The sequence below is a fragment of the Ursus arctos genome, unplaced genomic scaffold (assembly GCF_023065955.2).
Source record: "Ursus arctos isolate Adak ecotype North America unplaced genomic scaffold, UrsArc2.0 scaffold_13, whole genome shotgun sequence".
Classification (NCBI taxonomy): domain Eukaryota; kingdom Metazoa; phylum Chordata; class Mammalia; order Carnivora; family Ursidae; genus Ursus; species Ursus arctos.
The window spans coordinates 7,234,420-7,252,410 of NW_026622797.1; the positions used below are offsets into that span (position 1 = coordinate 7,234,420).

At 44.5% G+C, this 17,991-nt stretch overlaps 1 protein-coding gene across 4 annotated transcripts in view; it reads left to right on the forward strand.

Moving 5' to 3' along the window:
• The window catches only part of PRKN (parkin RBR E3 ubiquitin protein ligase), a 1,246,455-nt gene that overhangs the window by 1,208,723 nt on the left and 19,741 nt on the right, over positions 1-17,991 (forward strand). The gene's annotated exons all lie outside the window — the stretch shown is intronic.

Below are 17,991 nucleotides of genomic sequence, written 5' to 3' on the forward strand. Positions count from 1 at the left end.
CAGCACAGTTGATGAATTTTGCTCATTATTTTTCTACTGATAGAGATGTTAACAAGGTTTTAAACATCAAATCTACCCAGATAAATCTTTTAGTTACTTTCTTGACGGGAGCCTCATAGACAGACACAGAAATTTCAGAACATTTTAATTTTACAGTAGAGATTTAAAGTATCTGAATGTTCTAAAATCAGAACATAAAGAAGTGTATCTTTGTAAGGTATTCTGTGGATTTATTTACTAATATTAACATAACCAAATAAACATAACTAGTGAATTCAGGTCTTTTCATCAGCTTCTAAAATGTTGGCCATGAGCATATTGGGAGACAAGTCTGAATAGCCATTTCTGCAACAGAGGCAGCCAATGCCCTCTCTGGTGATTTTATTTTAGCCCAGAGGCATTCAAATATGAGCTCAATGCATACTGACATCAGGAATAATATTAACCCTGAGACGCGCCTGCCTCAGGACCACAGTAGCCCAGAAGAGGTAGACTAGACCAAGGCGCCGAGAAATGGAGTTGGTCTAGCAACTTACATCCATATGCTCTTATGACCACAACATGGGCAAAGGCTTCCAAGAAGTGATACCTGAATGTCTCTTTGTTTGAAAACAGTAGCCATAAGGTGAAGGAGAGAACCGCTTAACCTAAGAGTTGTCCAAATGCCTGACCCACCTGATAATCCCCTTCCTTATTCATTCAAGAAAAACCAACCAACCTTGGTGTTAAAGATGGAGGGAACCCCCCAGAATTTTTTAAAGCCATTAAAACCTTATTGCTCAACACAGGAAAGTGGGAGAAAGAAAGTTAGAGCTGGCCTTAAGCATAGATGACCAGGATCCAGGGGCCTGTGTCTGCAAAGACCACCAATTAGCAAGCAAGCATTTGTATATATAAATATATATAAAGCAATCATTTGTATCCACCAGATATTCTGCTAGAAAACTGTAGGTAAGTATTTTTTTAAAGATTTATTGATTTATTTCAGAGAGAGAGCAAGCAGGGTGAGGGGCAGAGAGAGAATCTCAAACAGACTCCCTGCTGAGCACAGAGCCTGACATAGGGCTCGATCCCATGACCATGAGATCATGACCTGAGCCAAAATCAAGAGTCAGACACTTAACCCACTGCACCACCCAGGTGCCCCTGCAGATTGGTATATTTTTCTTCATAGTCACATGAAGGAGTCATAGGGGAGACTTAACGGAAAATATGTAACAATAGTAATATGCTAAAACAAAGTTTAGGAAGTCTATAGCTTTGTATAATGCTTCCCCAGAAAAGTCATGGAAGTTAGATCAGAGTTTGTCAAAAGGACAGTGGGTTAAGGATGATAAAGAACATTCCAGCAGAAAATACTGCATAGACAAAGATACAGAGGCAAATATCTTATCTGGTGCACAGATATTTAATAGATGTTTGTTGAATGATCATTGCATCTATAAAGAAAAAGATATTGTTTCATTGATTCATCAAATATGTGTTAAACACCTGTAATCCATTAGGCTTTGTTCCGGGCTTGGGGGTTAAAGTACCTGCTGTCACAAACTTTATATTATGTTATTAGATGCCACAAGGGTTGCACAAACAATCAGTATGATAGGAATTCAGGAAAAGAATAGTTAGTTCAGGACAGATTTATCCAAGACAGAATCCAGGAAGAGGCGGCCCTGTCGTAAGACCTCCCTGAAATGAGGCTCCTTCCTGCCTTGCTCAAGCTGCTGGACCAAACTCATACTCCTCTTATTTGAAACAAAACAAACTGACCAACCGAACTGGAGGAATCTGTCTATCCACTGTTGCCTGAGAACAGAAGGCAACTTCTTGGGGGTTTGCTGCCTTTTTCCCCTGAGTCTCTGATTTATTAGGTCCTACAGGAAAAAGAATCCAATCAGATGTGCACATGAAGAGATTTTAACCTAAAAGATCACAGATGACCTACAGTGATGGGGAAGAGTCACAAGAACCCAAAACAATGTGGAGGGCCTCCGAGTGCAGCATCAGTGGGGAGCCATGACCACCTGAGGCCTGAAGGGACAAAAGGAGGAGATGGTGTCACATGGGGAGTAACCCTGGGGTCTGGCGTCATGGAGGTGGGGCCTCTTGGCAGGACGTGTAACCACAGAGGGTCCAGCCCCAAGCAGGAAGGGATGAAGATGGACATCTCGACTCCTCTCTTCCACCCTCTGATCTCTTGCTCATGTCTTCCATTTGGGCCACATCCAACCGAAAGCCAACCTCAGGGGGTCCTAGTGACACAGCCTTGGGAGTCAGCCTTCCAGGTGCAGGGCAGAGGAGGGGAAAGAATACTGAACAACCAGTGTATTCTCTATGATCTGATTTTCCAAGTCTCCAAAGCCTCCTGATTTCAATCATAGCTACTCTTGGACATGGAAAGGGATGAACCGCATGAACTATTTTATCTAACTAAAAGACCCCATTCCATTCAGTAAGAGAAAGAAAGACTTTTATTTTAATAGGGCCAGTTGTTTTCTGTTCCCTGTATTTCTCTCAAATGGCAGTGATCTCCAGGCGGATGACCTCTGCAATTCCACTGATATGAAATCTTTGAAAGGAGTACACTCTACACACCCAAAAATAAAAATATAATTGCAGCCCCCCTCTTGGAACTGAAGGCTTTGGATGCAGCCTCATGTCTGAATTTTGCTCATACTAACAAAATACCCTCATTAACCCTCTACACATTTCCTTTCAATTCAATTCACCTGTAAAGCTTTTCCTTTCAATATTTGTGGCTACTGTCCACTGTTCTCCCTTGAAAGTTGAGTGATTTCCAGTCTTTGATATGACATTATCCAGCCAAGCAAGCCCATGTCTCCTGGGGCCCAATCAGGCTTTTTCCATCAGTTAGGCTGGTTGACCCTAAACTTAATGCATTTTTTGATTAATGCAATAATTTTTTTAAAAAGCAAACTCAAAAATTGGTTTTAAATTGGTTTTAAAATATTGAACAAGCTTTAGGTTGAAACTGCTAGGAGTTTGGGAAATTGGTGACAGAAGATCAATTCATCACAGGCTAATGAGAGTCCAGTCCCATTTGCTTCCCCTTGCTCCTGCCTGGTTGTTCTCCTCCCCATGCTCTGTTTCCTTCCATATATTCCCTCTGGAGGCTCTCTAATAAGTAAACACTTGCTCTTGCAAACCACATAAATTGATTCATTCTCCCAGTGGTTCCAAGCAGTAGATGTTACTCTCCCTATTCAACTGGAAGGCAAACTAAGACTTCTGGATTTTTAATGGCATTGTCCAAAATCTCAGAGGAAATCATTTTCAGTGGCAGTACCCGATCAAAGTAGTTTGGGAACAGTGACTGTGCTCTCTGAGTAATAAAATCTACAGTGTCTAAAGGGAGTGTGCCCATCCCTTCCTGCCAAGCTCCTACTCAACCTTCAAGACCCAGATCATATGTCACCTCCTGCATGAAGCCATCTGCCCGCCCCATTACCTCCTTGAAGCTCTCAGACAACGTATATGCTTCTGTTACACAGTCATTACACTGAAATATTGTTTTCCTGTCTCTTCACTAAAATTCAGAGCTTTGTTAGTGGAAGGTACCTATTTTGTCTTTATAACCTCCAGTGCCTAGGATGCCTAGGATATAGTAGGTACTCATTAAGTGCTTTTTGAACGAATGACAACTCTTTCCTTCATCCCCAAACCTCCCTTCTCATCGTGAAGCCGGGAAAGCACTCTGCAAGAATGGTGGCGAGGAGTCATCCAAGATGGTGACATAGGAGGCTTCTGAGGTCCCTGGCCTCACAGATGCGCCAAACCTACAGTTACACATGGGGCAGTGCCCTCAGAAAGAGATCCAGAAACTAGCTAAGTGGCTCCTACATATCAGATGAATGAGAAAATACCACGTCAAAACGGGTAGGAAAGGCTGAGACATACTCTTGCCATAAACCATACTCCTGGCACTGTGCCATACAGCCAGGACAGAACCTCCAACTCCCAGCTTCTCCCAGAAGGGCGAAGGGTTTGGACCCTACATCTAGCACCCCAACTGTTAAGACTGGGTGCCAAACACCTAGCTCTGAAAACCAACAAAGCTTATGATTGTGAGACCCACATGACTGTAACAAACACAGAAGCAAGTCCTACAGGGCACACCACAATCACCACATCTGTCCCCACAGGACTCAGCACAGAGGGAGCAGGCAAAACCTCCCACTTTCCAGTCTTTCCATGAAGGAGCTTTACCTGCATACTTTGAAAGCTGCTGCCCCCAGGCCAGGCTTCTAATTTAGCAGGCACTAGGGGTTGGCTGTGATCCACCCCCAAAGACCAAGGAAACATGAGGATGTTCTCACCTTCTCTTCTAATGCACCACAAGCTGCCAGTGTCCTCCTGGAAGGAGCTTGTGCACAAGTCTGCACCCCAACTTTTATGGCTTTTACCCCAAGGATGGGTCTCTGATCCCTGGCTCTGATAGCCAAAGAGGCTTCCATTCATGAGTCCCACAGAACTGTAGCAAACAAAGAAGCAATTCTTAACTGACTGTCCCCCCAGTGCTCAGCATAGAGGAAACAGGCAAAAAACTGTCTCCCATCTTTCCTTGAAAGGGGTTTATTGAAATATTTAAAAAGCTACCACCTGAGAGTAAGCCTTCCAATTTAACAGGCATCTAAGGGCTAACTGCAATCTTCCCTCGAGACAAGGGAAGCCAGCAGATACCTTTCCCATCTCCCTTCGGCCTACTCCAATAATAGAAGCAAGCTGCCAGTATCTCCTTGGAAGGAGCTTGCACACACATCTAGCACCCCAGTTTTCACAGCTCCTACCTAAAGGACGGGCACCTAGATCGATCACCTGGCTTTTTTAGCCAAGGGGATTTGCAATCACAGTTCCCACAAGACTCTAACAAAGAAACAGTTCATCACAGGTTCAGGAGCACCAGTAGCACTCTGGTTGTATATCTGGGCTCAGCACAGAGGTAACGAGCAGAAACATCTACCTCCCAGTTTCTCCCTGGAAGGGGCTTAACGACATACTTTCCCACTGCTGCCTGAGGGTGCCACTTCTAATCAGCCTGCATCTAGGTGGTGAGTGCAGTCCTCCCCTTCGGTATCCTGATGGGTCTTGACACACCCTCAACTACGAGAGAAGCCACTAAGAACAAAGAAGAAGGCTTGAACAATCACAAAGGTTTGAGAGACAGCGAGGAGCTAGGGCCGGGTTAATTGGTGAGGTTCATCTCCTACATGAGACCACTCTGTTAAGACTGGGAGAGGTGGCTGATTTATGTAATGTACAAAAACCAACACAGAGAGTCAAGGAAAATAAAGAAATGGAGGAATGTGTTCCAAACAAAAGAACGAGCTAAAATCTCCAGAAACAAATCTTAGTGAAACAGAGATAAGTGATTTACCTGATAGAGAGTTCAAAATAACAGTCATCAAGATGCTTACCAAGGTCAGGAGGGCAAAGCATGAACAAAATGTGAATTCCAACAGAGAGATAGAAAATACCTATCAAACAATGCCAAACAGAAGTCACAGAGCTGAAAAATACAATAACTGATCTGAAAAATACCCCAGAGAGGTTCAACAGGTGACTAGATAAAGTAGAAGAAAGGGATCAATGAGCTCAAAGATAAGCCAGTAGAACTCATCCAACCAGGGCGGCAAAAAGAAAAAAAAGAATTAAAAATGAAGATATCATGAAGAACTCACGGGACACCATCAAGGAGAACAATATCCAGGTTTGGGCGGTCCTATGAGGAGAAGAGAGAAAGAGTCAGAAAGCTTATTCAAAGAAATAATGGCTAAAAACTTCCCTAACCTGGGGAAAGAAACAGACATCCGGATCTAGGAAGTCCAAAATGTACTAAAGAAGATCTAAAGTGATTCACATCAAGACACATTATAAATTGTCAAAAGTTAAAGACAAGAAGAGAAGCAGCTTGTTATGTACAAGGGAATTCCCAGAGGACTGTCAGCAGATTTTTCAGCAGAAACCTTGCCAGCCAGAGGGAGCGAGGTGATATATTCAAAGTACTGAAAGAAAAAAAAAAAAAAAAAAAGCCTGCCAACCAAGAATTCTCTACACAGCAAAGTTGTCCTTTAGGATTGAAGGAGAGAGAGTTTTCCAAACAAAAGCTGATGACGTTTATGACCATTAGACTAGCATTAGAAAAAATGTTAAAGGGTGTTCTTCAAACTGAAATGAAATGTCTACCTCAGGAAACAACAACAAAAATCTCAAATAAACAATCTAACTTGACACTTCAAGGAGAAACAAAATTAAGAACAAACTAAGCCCAACATGAGTAGAGGAAAGGAAATAACAAAGATCAGAGCAGACATAAATGACATAGAGACCAAAAAGATAATAGAAAACAGCAATAAAATTAAAGCTGGGGTTTTTTTTAAGATAAACAAAATTGGCAAACCTTTACTAGACTTACCAAGAAAGAAAGGTCTCAAATGAATAAAATCAGAAGGGAAAGGAGACAGTACAGCTAATACCACAGGAATACAAAAGATCATGAAATTACTATGAACAATTATACACCAACAAATTTGGACAACCCAGAAGAAATGGAGAAAAAACATACAACCTACCAAGATTGAATCATGAAGAAATAGAAAACCTGAACAGACCAATTATCAGTAAGAAGATTGAATCAGTAATCAAAAACCTCCCAACAGGGCTGCCTAGATGGCTCAGTCGGTTGAGCATCTGCCTTCAGCTCAGGTCATGATCTCAGGGTACTGAATTGAGCCCTGCATCAGGCTCCCTGCTCAATGGGGAGTCTGCTTCTCCCTCTCCCTCTGCCTCTGCCTTCCGCTCATGCTCGCTTTCTCTCTCAAATAAATAATTAAAATCTTTAAAAAAATAAAAATAAAAACTTCCAACAAACAAAAGTCCAGGATCAGATGGCTTCACTGGTGACTTCTAGCAAACATGTAAGGAATTACCACCAATTCTTCTCAAGGACTTCCAAAAAATAGAAAGGGAATACTTCCAAACTCACTTTCCAAGGTCAGCATTACCCCATTGCCAAATCCAGACAAGGACATTACAAGAAAAGAAAATTACAGGCCAATATCCATGATGAACATAGATCCATAAATCCTCAGCAAAATAGTAGCAAATCCAATTCCACAATACATTAAAAGGATCATTCACCATGATCAAGTGAGATTTATTCCAGGAATGCAAGTATGGTTCAACATCCACCAGTCAATATGCTATTAACAAAATGTTAAAAATCAATATGATACATTAACAAAATAAGGATAAAAATCATATGAGCATCTCAATAGATGCAGAAAAAGCATTTGACAAAACTTAGCATTCATTCCTGATAAAAACACTCAACAAACTGTGTAGAGAGAGAAGGTACCTCAACATAGTAAAGGCTATATGTGACAAGCTCACAGCTAACATCATGCTCAATGGTGAAAAGCTGAAAGTTTTTCCTCTAAGATCAGGAACATGACAAGGATGTCCGTCACTTTTATTCAACATAGTACTGGAAGTCCTATCCAGAGCAATTAACCAAGAAAAATGAATAAAAGGCATCCAAATAAGAAAGGAAGAAGTAGCATCACTATTTGCAGATGGCAAAATATTATATACAGAAAACCCAAAAGATTGCACCAAAAACCTGTTAGAACTAATAAACAACTTCAGTAAAGTTGCAGGATATAAAATCAATATGCAAATCAGACATACAATGGCCAACAGGTACATGAAAAGCTACTCAACATCATTAATCATCAGGGAAATGCAAATCAAAACCACAAAATATCAAAAAGACAAGAGATAACAAATGCTAGGGAGGGTGTGGAGAAAAGGAGCTATGAAAAACAGAATGGAAGGTTCCCAAGCAATTAAAATTAGAACTACTGTACAATCCAGCATTTTCACTTCTGAGTATATATATTCAAAGGAAAGAAAACCATCTCAAGGAGATATTTGCATTCCCATGTTCATAGCAGCATTATTCACGATAACCAAGGTACAGACACAACCTAAGTATCTGTCAGCAGATGAACAGTTAAAGAAAGTGTGGTATATATGTGCAATGGGCTATTATTCAGTCTTTAAGAAATAAGGAAACTATATCATTTGCAACGACGTGAATGAAACTGGAGGGCATTTAAGCCAGACACAGAAAGACAAATCCTGCATGGTATCACATATATGTGGAAAAAAAAAAAACAGTCAAACTCATAGAAACAGGAAGTAGAAAAGTGGTTGCCAGGGGGTAAGGGATGGGAGAAATAGGGAGTGGTTGGTAAAATGGTACAAACTTTCAGCTATAAGATGAGTAAGTTCCAATGATCACATGTATAACCTGGTGACTATAATCGATAACTCTTTATTGTATAATTGAAACTTGCCAAGAGAGTAGAACTGAAATGTTCACACACACAGTAATATGTGAGGGTGATGGGTGTGTTCACTCAGTGGAGGGAATGCTTGTACAATGTATGATACATCACATCGTCATGTCGTACTCTTTAAATATCTTACAATTTTATATGTCTGTCATACCTCAATAAAGCTGAAATTAGAACCACTATGTAGATAAATCATCAGATGGAAAATATCTTTCGTAGAAAAAGCTCAGACAGCCATGTCTCTTCAAAGGCAAAAAATCTAGCTACTTGCTTTCATAATTAGGTGAAAGCAGAAAAAAATGGTAACTCTAAAATGTTCAATAAAGTTTGTTTTACATAATAAAAAATAAATAGTCTTAAAATTTTTTAAAGAATGAGCAGTGACTTCAAGGCTGACTTTTGTCTTAGCCATCTTTTGAATCATAAGAGAAAATAAGATTGCCCATGGTAACCCACTGTTCCCTCCATCTGCCTCCTGAATTAGAAGAATAAACCTCCATTTCGCCTGGGAGAAAAATAATAACGTATGTTTGTATAGTACTTGTTGACAAAGCACTTTCCAATACGCCGTCTCATTTTGAGCTCTTCACAACATTATGTCATCGACTGAGATTATAGGCAAGGTACAGGAGAGAGAGTGACCACCCAAAGTTATAGAATTGACGATCAATCTTTCTAACTGGTGTCACTCTGCATTTTGAAAAGGGGATATGCGTACGTTATTGTTGGCTAGTGAAATACTATACCACAGGGACACTTAAATGCGAACAGGGACGAGACGAGTAGTGTCCATGAGCAAAGTAGGCTGGATTAACTTCATGGACTTTCCTATGTTTTGATAAGAATGAAGATACATTTCATTTTCTTCTAATTTTCCTTTAAAACAAATACAACAACAGAAAAACACATTAAAACAATTGCCTGCGAACACAATTGTGCATAGCCTGTGGGGGTCTGAGCAAACCTGGAAAGACATAACTCCAGTCAATTTTACCAAGTAGAAATGCGGGAGCAATGCTACTCAATCTTCCAAACTGATTTATTTTACTTTTCAGTAGCTTGAAATTCATGTGTTTATGTTAAATATCCTTATTTTAAGTGTTGAGAGCTAACTGCATAAAAAATCAAGTGCAAAAAATATATTAAAAAATTAAGTACATCTATCTATAGGTAAAATTTTGTCTCCAACCATTGTGTTACACCTTCTGTTACATGACTTTGAATCTAAGTCTTAATTTTGACTAAGTCTTAATTTTGACTAAGTCTTAATTTCTTACAATCAATAAAAAAAAAAGAGGGATATCCAGTTATAAAACATCTACTCTGTACCATTAAGACTACAGGTATTTTGGATATAACATTAAATGAGGTAGACCCAGCCTTTGATCTCATGAGGTTTATAATCCAGTGACATAGAGAAACAAAGAAACAAATAACTAAAATACTGTACGGTGAAAGGCACAGTCGGGGAAGTTGAGGCTGCTATGAAATCTATGATGTTCAAGGAATTGGTCACAGGAAGAAATGAAGTGTGAGACTGGGAAGATGAGCTATCCAGACAAGGACAGGACTTCAGGATGCTGTAGGCAGAGATGAAGGATGCAAAGTTCTAGAGAGGAAGGAAGATGGCATGTTCAGAGACGCGAGAGCAGCTCCGTGTGATCGCAGCATAAGGTGTTGGCGGCAGTGGGAATAGACCGAGCTGGAGAAATAGGCAGAGGGTAGCCAATGAAGGGTCATATGAGTCATGTTAAAGAACTTGGAATTAAGGGCACTGAGAAGTCGTTAAAGGATTCAAAGAAGATTGACATCATCAGATGGGTGTTTTTGGAAGATCGCCGGCGGGGCGCCTGGGCAGCGCAGTCAGTTGACTATCTGACTCTTGGTTTCTGCTAAGGTCATGACCTCAGGATCGTGGGATCGGGCTCCACACTCAGCAGGGAGTCTGCTTGGGATTCTCTCTCCCTCTGTCCCTCCCCCTGCTCACGCTCTCCCCCTCTCTCTCTAAAAATAAAGAAATCGTTTAAAAAAAGAAAGAAAGATAGCTCACTAGCTAGGGTAGGAAAAGCAGTAGGGAACTGTAATAGTTTTCAGGAAGCATACCCTGCGACCAGAGGTTTGAGAGCAGGTGTACCGGCAGGTGCTCTGGGGGAGCACTGTGCAGAGTGAAGGGAGCAGGGTTGTGCGGAGGAGTTGAACGGTGGTGCAGCCACAACAGTCCTATAAAGAGCTCGAGAGCAGAAACAGTCCTTCAGAGCTGCTCTGCGTCACGGGGGCCAGGCTTTTGCACCCCTGTCATCCCCAGTGCTCCAAGCCCAGGGCTGTGTGCCATACTAAAGCCATGACTACTGAACGTGACCGTTTGCTATCAAAAGGACTGCTGCTTAGATGCTCCAGCCCCACAGGGCTCGGGAGCACGCCAGGAGCTTTATTCCAAATGTTGCATAACTCTCAGCTGCAGAGCCCTAGATACCCTCATTGTGATTCTCCTCCGGCTAGCGATAGACTCCCTGTGCTCTTTCCTGCCACGGACAGCTCGAGTACCATGGGTGCGTGGCCAGAGACAGGATGCTCGCGTGGCAGCCTGACCCTCTGCACAGCGCTTTGCGGCTCCGGACCCCCTCAAGGCTGCCAGTGCTCATCTACCACCAGTAACAGCTTCCTTTACGGCCACCAGCTGGTGGGGCCCTACCTCCACCCCTCATTTTCGAGTTTGTGTCCTAGGACCACTCCTGCTACTGACTGTCATAGGTCAGGCTCCCAGGGAAACAGGCTCTGAGACTTGCACACAGGAGCGTCTTGGGGAGCACCATCAGCAGCAGCAGCAGGAGGAGAAGGAGGAGGGCTGAGCAGAGGGAGGAGGTGACGCCGATGGAGCTGCACAGAAGATGGGGTGAGGCTGGGAAGTGAGGTGGCTCTTGAGAGTTGTCTGCCTCGAGGCAGGGGGGCAAGAGGCTGGCCTTTAGCATGCATCCATGTCACTGGAGGTGGCCTGTCCCCACATCGAGTGCTCTTTGAGCGAAAGTCCTAGATAGCATCTCAGTGGAGAACCAGCAGCCAAAATTCCCAGCAGCTGATGTGGGGCCAGATGTGGCAGAGGGTCCACCACCAGATCCAAGACTAGAGAGATGCCTGGTCCACTGGTGAGGGCAGCCAGGAATACTGAGAGGTGGCATTGGAGGTCGGGTCTGCAGACTTTGTCAGTGAGCTAGAAGACAGGATGAGAGAAGCAGAAGTCCAGGTCGCTGTTCAGATTTCTAACTTGGGTGGATAGTGGTGCCCTCCCTGGAGGAGGAAACACTAAAGCAAAACAGGGTGTGCAGGGAGAGACAGCTCACTTTGGACGTCTGAGAGCAGGTGTTCAGCGGTGAAGGGACAAATGCATAGCACCTGCGACAGAGATGCCTAGGCTGAAACTGAGGGTAGGTTTCTGTGAGCTGAAACCCCAACTCAGCCATGGTCCCTACCCCAGCCTCCTCGGGTGTTCAGCCAGAGGCCGGGAGGGGTACCACCCTGGGGAGGGGAATGAGTCAAGGACACTCAGGTGAGCCTGGATGCCTGGATCTATTTTGCCTCCGTATCTCATCCCCACTGTATCTTGTCCATTTTCTGCGTTCTGCACAAGCGCCGCTCCAGCACCAGGAACCAGGTGACATTTATTCTCCCAGAGGTGCAGGTCCCGGTTATTTAGGAGTATAGTTTCAGACTCGGTCGTTGGTTTAAGGAAAGCAGCTTTATTGGCAACCACTTCCCTGAAGCCCTCGGGTCTGGACGCAGCCTGGGGGCGGCCCGGACGCAGGTGACGGTGACACATAGCGCAGGGGTGTCCCAGCCACGGCTCAGTGCAGAGGAGCCGAGTGAGTGCCCAGACCCACTTGAGCCCTCTGTAGCCCCTTCCCCAAGCACTTAGCTGGGGCTCTGGGGGAGGGGCTGGTACTCTCAAGAACTGGTTCCCCCACTTCCAAGCAAGTCACTCAAATTCTAACAGCGTTTTTCCTCCCCTGCCACTTGGGGCCAGTAAGGTCTACTGAGCTATAAATAATGAAATGAGAATGTATGTGAATCATTTTATAAGTTGTAAAGTACTACAAAATGGTTAAACCTGGGCTTTGGGTATTTTTAAGGCCGAATGCTGAAAATGTCAGGCATTAGAGAGAAAATGAAAGACGACAGCAAAGGACAAAGGAAGGCGTGTGTGTGTACACACACGTGCACACACACTCGGACACACGGACTGGACCTCAGAGGCAGACCCTCACCACACAGACCAGGTCTCGGTCTCTCCAGGGACCTTCCTGCCCTCCAGACTGTTTCCTTCTTTTCTGGAGTCACTCTAGGAAGAGCCCCAGTAACACTTCCTGGGGCTCAGCCTCTCCCGTGGGGCCTCTCCCCTCTCTCCAGAAACCTCCCCAGCCTGGTGTTCACCCTGGGGGACACAGTTCCACCAGGCTACCTGAGCTCTCTTACCTCAGCCCCAACCAGAGCTCAGCCCTCTTCCCAGACACCTTCCCAGAGCTCCCCCATCCTCAGCAGCCCGGCTCTGGAACACTTCCCCAAGCAGGGGGGCTCACCTCAACAGAGGCCTACCTCTGTAGCTTCTGGGTCCCCAGGGGGATTAGGAACCCTGGCCAACCTGCTAGAAAAGGGCCAAATGTAGACTCCTCACCCTAATTTGCTAGTCTCTATCCTGTGTAACAGACAGAACCTCACACACCCCACAGACACACACACATACACCACACGCCACGCTCACAGCCCCCCACCCCTCACACACCCCACATACACGCCGCACACCACAGACTGTTGTATCTCCGCCCTAGGAGAACATTCCCTGGCAAGCCGGCATTTCCTCTTCCAGGAGGAAGAGGGGACACGGCTGCAGAGCAACCCCTAATTCACCAGATGGCGCTAAATCCTTAAGGGAAAAGACATTTTGCAGGAAACCGTGGCCAAAATGAAATGACCTGGGGGAAACAAGGAGCATTTGCCACTTTGGGCTGACAGCAGGGACAGGAGGATCAAAGGACTGTTTTCACAGGAGCAGCATTTCCAGGCGAAGTGCGGATGTGAAAAACTAAGAGCTGGCTACTGGCTGCTATAAATCCTTCACTCATTGATAGGTTAAAAATGGGGGGTGTATATATTCTCATCCACAGGGGGGCTTGTTGACCATTTGTGGGGGAAAAGGCTTCATCTGCTCTGTCTGATTGCCTCCTATCAAATGAAGCCTTTCCCAACGCAAGCACAAAGGGGTAGCACATTTAAATTGCTCACTGCTGTTTTCCAAATTTTCATTTCATTTCTGTCAGCAAGAACTACTTGTCCATCTCTCATCTGCCCGGCCTTATTCCTTGAGGAATCCAAGGCAAGGCCATGGTTTTGAAGTCAAACAGATCTGGTCTTGAAAATAAATTTCAGCCATGACAAGCCGTAATGATTACTTAGGCAATGGAGCCCAACTGGTCTGTCAAACATTGGTCTAGTGGTTGCTGTGAATGTGTTTTCAGATTTGGCCAATGTTACATTTCTAGGTGTTTATTTCTTCAAGTAAAGGAGATACCCATAATGTGAGTGGGTCTCATCCAATCAATTGAGGGCCTTAAGGGCAAAGATTGAGGTTTTCCAGAGAAGAAGGAATTCTGCCTCAAGACTGTAACAGGAGCTCTGCCAGCCTGCCCTATAAGTGCTGAGCTTGGCAGCTCAAACAATCCCATGAGCCAGTTCCTGAAAACGAATCTGTGTAATATATATATATATATCTATATACATATATAGTATTGGTTCGGTCTCCCTGGAGAATCTTGACGGATACATTAGTTGTAGTCATTATCGAGTGAATCATGTAACCTCTCAAAGCCATGCCTTCCTCGTCCGTAATGTGATACTGTAAGATCGGGAGGATTTGTTGAAATGACGCGTGCACGGTGCCGAGCTCGGAGCCTGACAAATCAGTGTGAGCGGAATGAAGCAGTCTGCCCCCCTCCATCCCCATCCCAGTGTATGCACTCCCTATAGGATCACATCGGGCTGGGGGGACGAGGCAGACCCCCTTGCAGCAGCTGGTCCCAGAACACACATACACACACCCCCAAACCCGTTCTGCCTGCGCTGCTCATGGTGTTTGCTGGCGTTCTGCTCGTGGTGCTTTTCAGAGGGGGGCCCACGGAACCGCAGCGCAGGCATCACCCGGAAACGTGTTCCATCACAAGCTCTCGGGCCACACCCCAGACCTGATTCCGAAAGTGGGCTGGCCCTGTTGGGAGAACAGGCAGTGATTTTGTGTTTCAAGGAGGCGTCCAGGTGATGCTGCCATGTGCCCCAGTCTTCTGCTGGTATAAGCTCCACAAGACAGGGACACTTTGTTGTTTGATTGTTTGTCACCCTTTTGTTTGCTGACGCATCTCTAGTACCTGGGACAGTGCCTGCCACATCATAGGCGCCCGACGCTTCTTGCAGAATGAATAGATCTCTGTGTCAGCTACAGCAAAATAGTAGTCTGCTTTGTGCCAGAATAGCCTCACTTGACACAGAGGACCAGCTATGGGCTCTGCTCTGCCTTCCTCCTCGCATTAGTGGTGCTCCCATATTCAAAATCCCGTCGATGTTGAAATTTTAGTTAATTACTTCCCTAAGCAAGCCATGAACTAGAGACCTTCGTTATCAAAAATACAAATTAGCTTATCTTCCTTGATCAAGTGTAGATGATTCCCCATTTGTCAACTTGTAATAATAGCTGAACACAAAGCACTTTTAAATGCCCAATAAATGATAGCTATTAATAATGTTGCTACTTAATATTTATGTTGTTCCATTTTTTCATCAATCTCAAAATAGGCTAATAGACATTCTGTGCCTTCCTTCCCCTCTGTGAAGCAGTTAAGGTCCCACTGGGCAGTACTAGAGACATCTAATCCAAAAGTGGTGCATGGTACACGTTGCACTCCTAGCAGAAATCGCCATTGGTATTGTCATTATCAAAAATATTCTCCTAAATTTCCTTTGAAAGTGTGGCCTGTGGAGTTTGGAACTCAGTGGCGAGAGTGTAGGCTAGGAGCCTATACATGACTCGGCCAGACACTCTATTACATACTAGTATTCCAAGGAGTTCCTAAGTACATATATATATATTCTGCGTCTATATCTATAGATACATAATAAATATATAGAAATTATTTCTGATAGATTTACTTGTAATTTGAAATTGTGTATTATTAATAATAATGTATATATTACCCCAAAAGAGACAGTAATCATTTTTAAAATGTGAGAACAAAAATTTTGTTGCCATTGTTATGCCTGAAAGGTAAGGCTGGGTTCTGACTCACCAGCAGGGGGCGGACCACTCACAAGAAGTGCCCTCCTGCTGGAACACCTGTTAGACTTTGCTGGGACCCTGGGAAAGTCTGGAAGACTCCCGTCTGCAGAGGTGGGAGTTGTCAGTAATTACGTGGCAAGTGATGTTATCTGGCATTCCATTTGATGAGACAGGTGACACCTCAAAGCTGGCATTCGCCTGAAAACATTCACATCTGAACTATGCCAACGTTTTCAGTGATTAATGGCAATCTCATCCTTTTTGGGAAATAGATTTGAACTTGACTTTTAGAATTAGGATTTACTTTTCCAAGTGTTGGCTAAGCAGATGTCACAAGTAAGTTTCCTAAAGCAGGACAGGCAACATGCCCGTGAACAGTCTGTCCAGTGGATCTCACATATGTGTTAGCAACAACCCCTAGACACAAATTTTAAAGCCTCTCTGAGGACCCTTAGATTTACCTGGACTGTTCAAAGGAGAGTTAAGTCCAATCCAGACTTTCAGCAGTCCTTTTAGTTTGTACAAACTCCCATAGTCTGATATTTCCATCTCCATAAGCCAGAGATGATGGTGATGAAGGTGGTGGTGATGATGATGATGGTGAAGGTGGTGGTGATGATGATGGTGAAGGTGATGATGATGGTGAAGGTGATGATGAAGGTGATGATGATGATGGTGATGAAGATGGTGGTGGTGGTGATGATGAAGGTGGTGATGAAGGTGGTGGTGATGATGATGACAATGATGACAAAATAATAATGCTTATGATCACGGGAAGCAGGAAGTTAGCATCCAGGTGTACCAGGCTTTGTACTAAGTCCTTTGCCCGTTTCTCTTACTGACTCACAGCAACCCCGTGAAGTTGAGCAGAGACTGAGTTTGGACGCCTGTCCAGTTACACAGCAAGGAAAGAATGAAACTGGGGCTTAACTCAGGCATGATGATTTCAAAGCTCCACTCTGAGCCACTTCTGATACAGATACGTCTAAATTTTCACTTAAAATTTTCACCATATAGGGGCGCCTACGTGGCTCCGTCGGTGAAGCGTCTGCCTTCGGCTCAGGTCATGATCCCAGGGTCCTGAGATCAAGCCCTATGCCAGGCTCCCTGCTCAGTGGGGAGCCTGCTTCTCCCTCTGCCTCCTGTCCTCTCCGCTTGTGTTCTCTCTCTTTCTCTCACATAAGTAAATAAAATCTTTTAAAAAAACTTTTTCCACCATATAAACAAAAACCATGGTCCCCTCTTGAGCCACAGACTGGCTATCAGGCCAACATTTTAGCCGGCTAGTGCAATTTTGAAGCTAATAGGAAAGTGTTGGAAATTGCTGTTCTTAGCCATCTAATATGTAAGAAGAGAGACTCGTCCCATCCCACTCCCACCCCCGCTGCACACACACACACCATCCCTTCTCTTGATGGGCGAACAATAAGCAGGCACTGAGGCCCATGCAATTATCCTAATTGTTACACTGCCCTATATGAGACACAGCCAATCGCATGTGAAGGCAATAATGCCGAATCACAACAAAACCTTCACCCTCTAGCAACACAATGACGAGGCCCTGCTTTGCAGCTCAATGACTGAAGTCACAACAGAGAAAAAGTTTATCCAACCAGCCAAGGGAGATGGTCCCCAAACCTCCCTGCACCTCACAGTCCCCCACACTGTTCTTCAAGATTCAAATCCAGACCTACTGAATCCAAATCTCCAGGGTGTGAGCACAAGAATCTATATTTTTTTAAAATCTCTCCGTGATCCTGAAGCCATGGGCATCTGGCCACTGCTTGCAGTCATTCCAAAAGGACTTGAACAGAGGTATTGAAGACACCCCTAAAGGGCGCTAAGCCAAGACGTGCTCATGTCCTTAGAAAGGGCTTGATAACAGCCTTTTTCCCTGGGAATTGTTAGTCAAAGGTCTAACACAAACTGTCACCTGGGCACCGATAGCCCACTGGGAGGATGTTCCGGGACTGTGTTTCTCGGTTCCCCAATGTCAGGGCTGTAGCCACGATGTGGGTCTCTGGCTGTCCTTCCATGTAGACCCAACGGGCGGAGCTAGGAAGCAGCAAGATGTGGCGCTGTGTCCCCTACCCCAATCAAGGGCTTTCTCAGTGGCTCTGTCCTGCCCAAGAGGAAGGAAGCCCAGAAGTGTAAGGTGCAGGGGGGACACTTAGAGATGAAAGGACAAAGAGAAGACATCGGCTTTAGCAGTTGGGGTCTCACTCGTGTCCTTTCTAGAACGGTTTCAAGAGGCCATGTGGAAGTGAGAGCCAGACAGATAGCAGTGGTGGCAAATAGCAG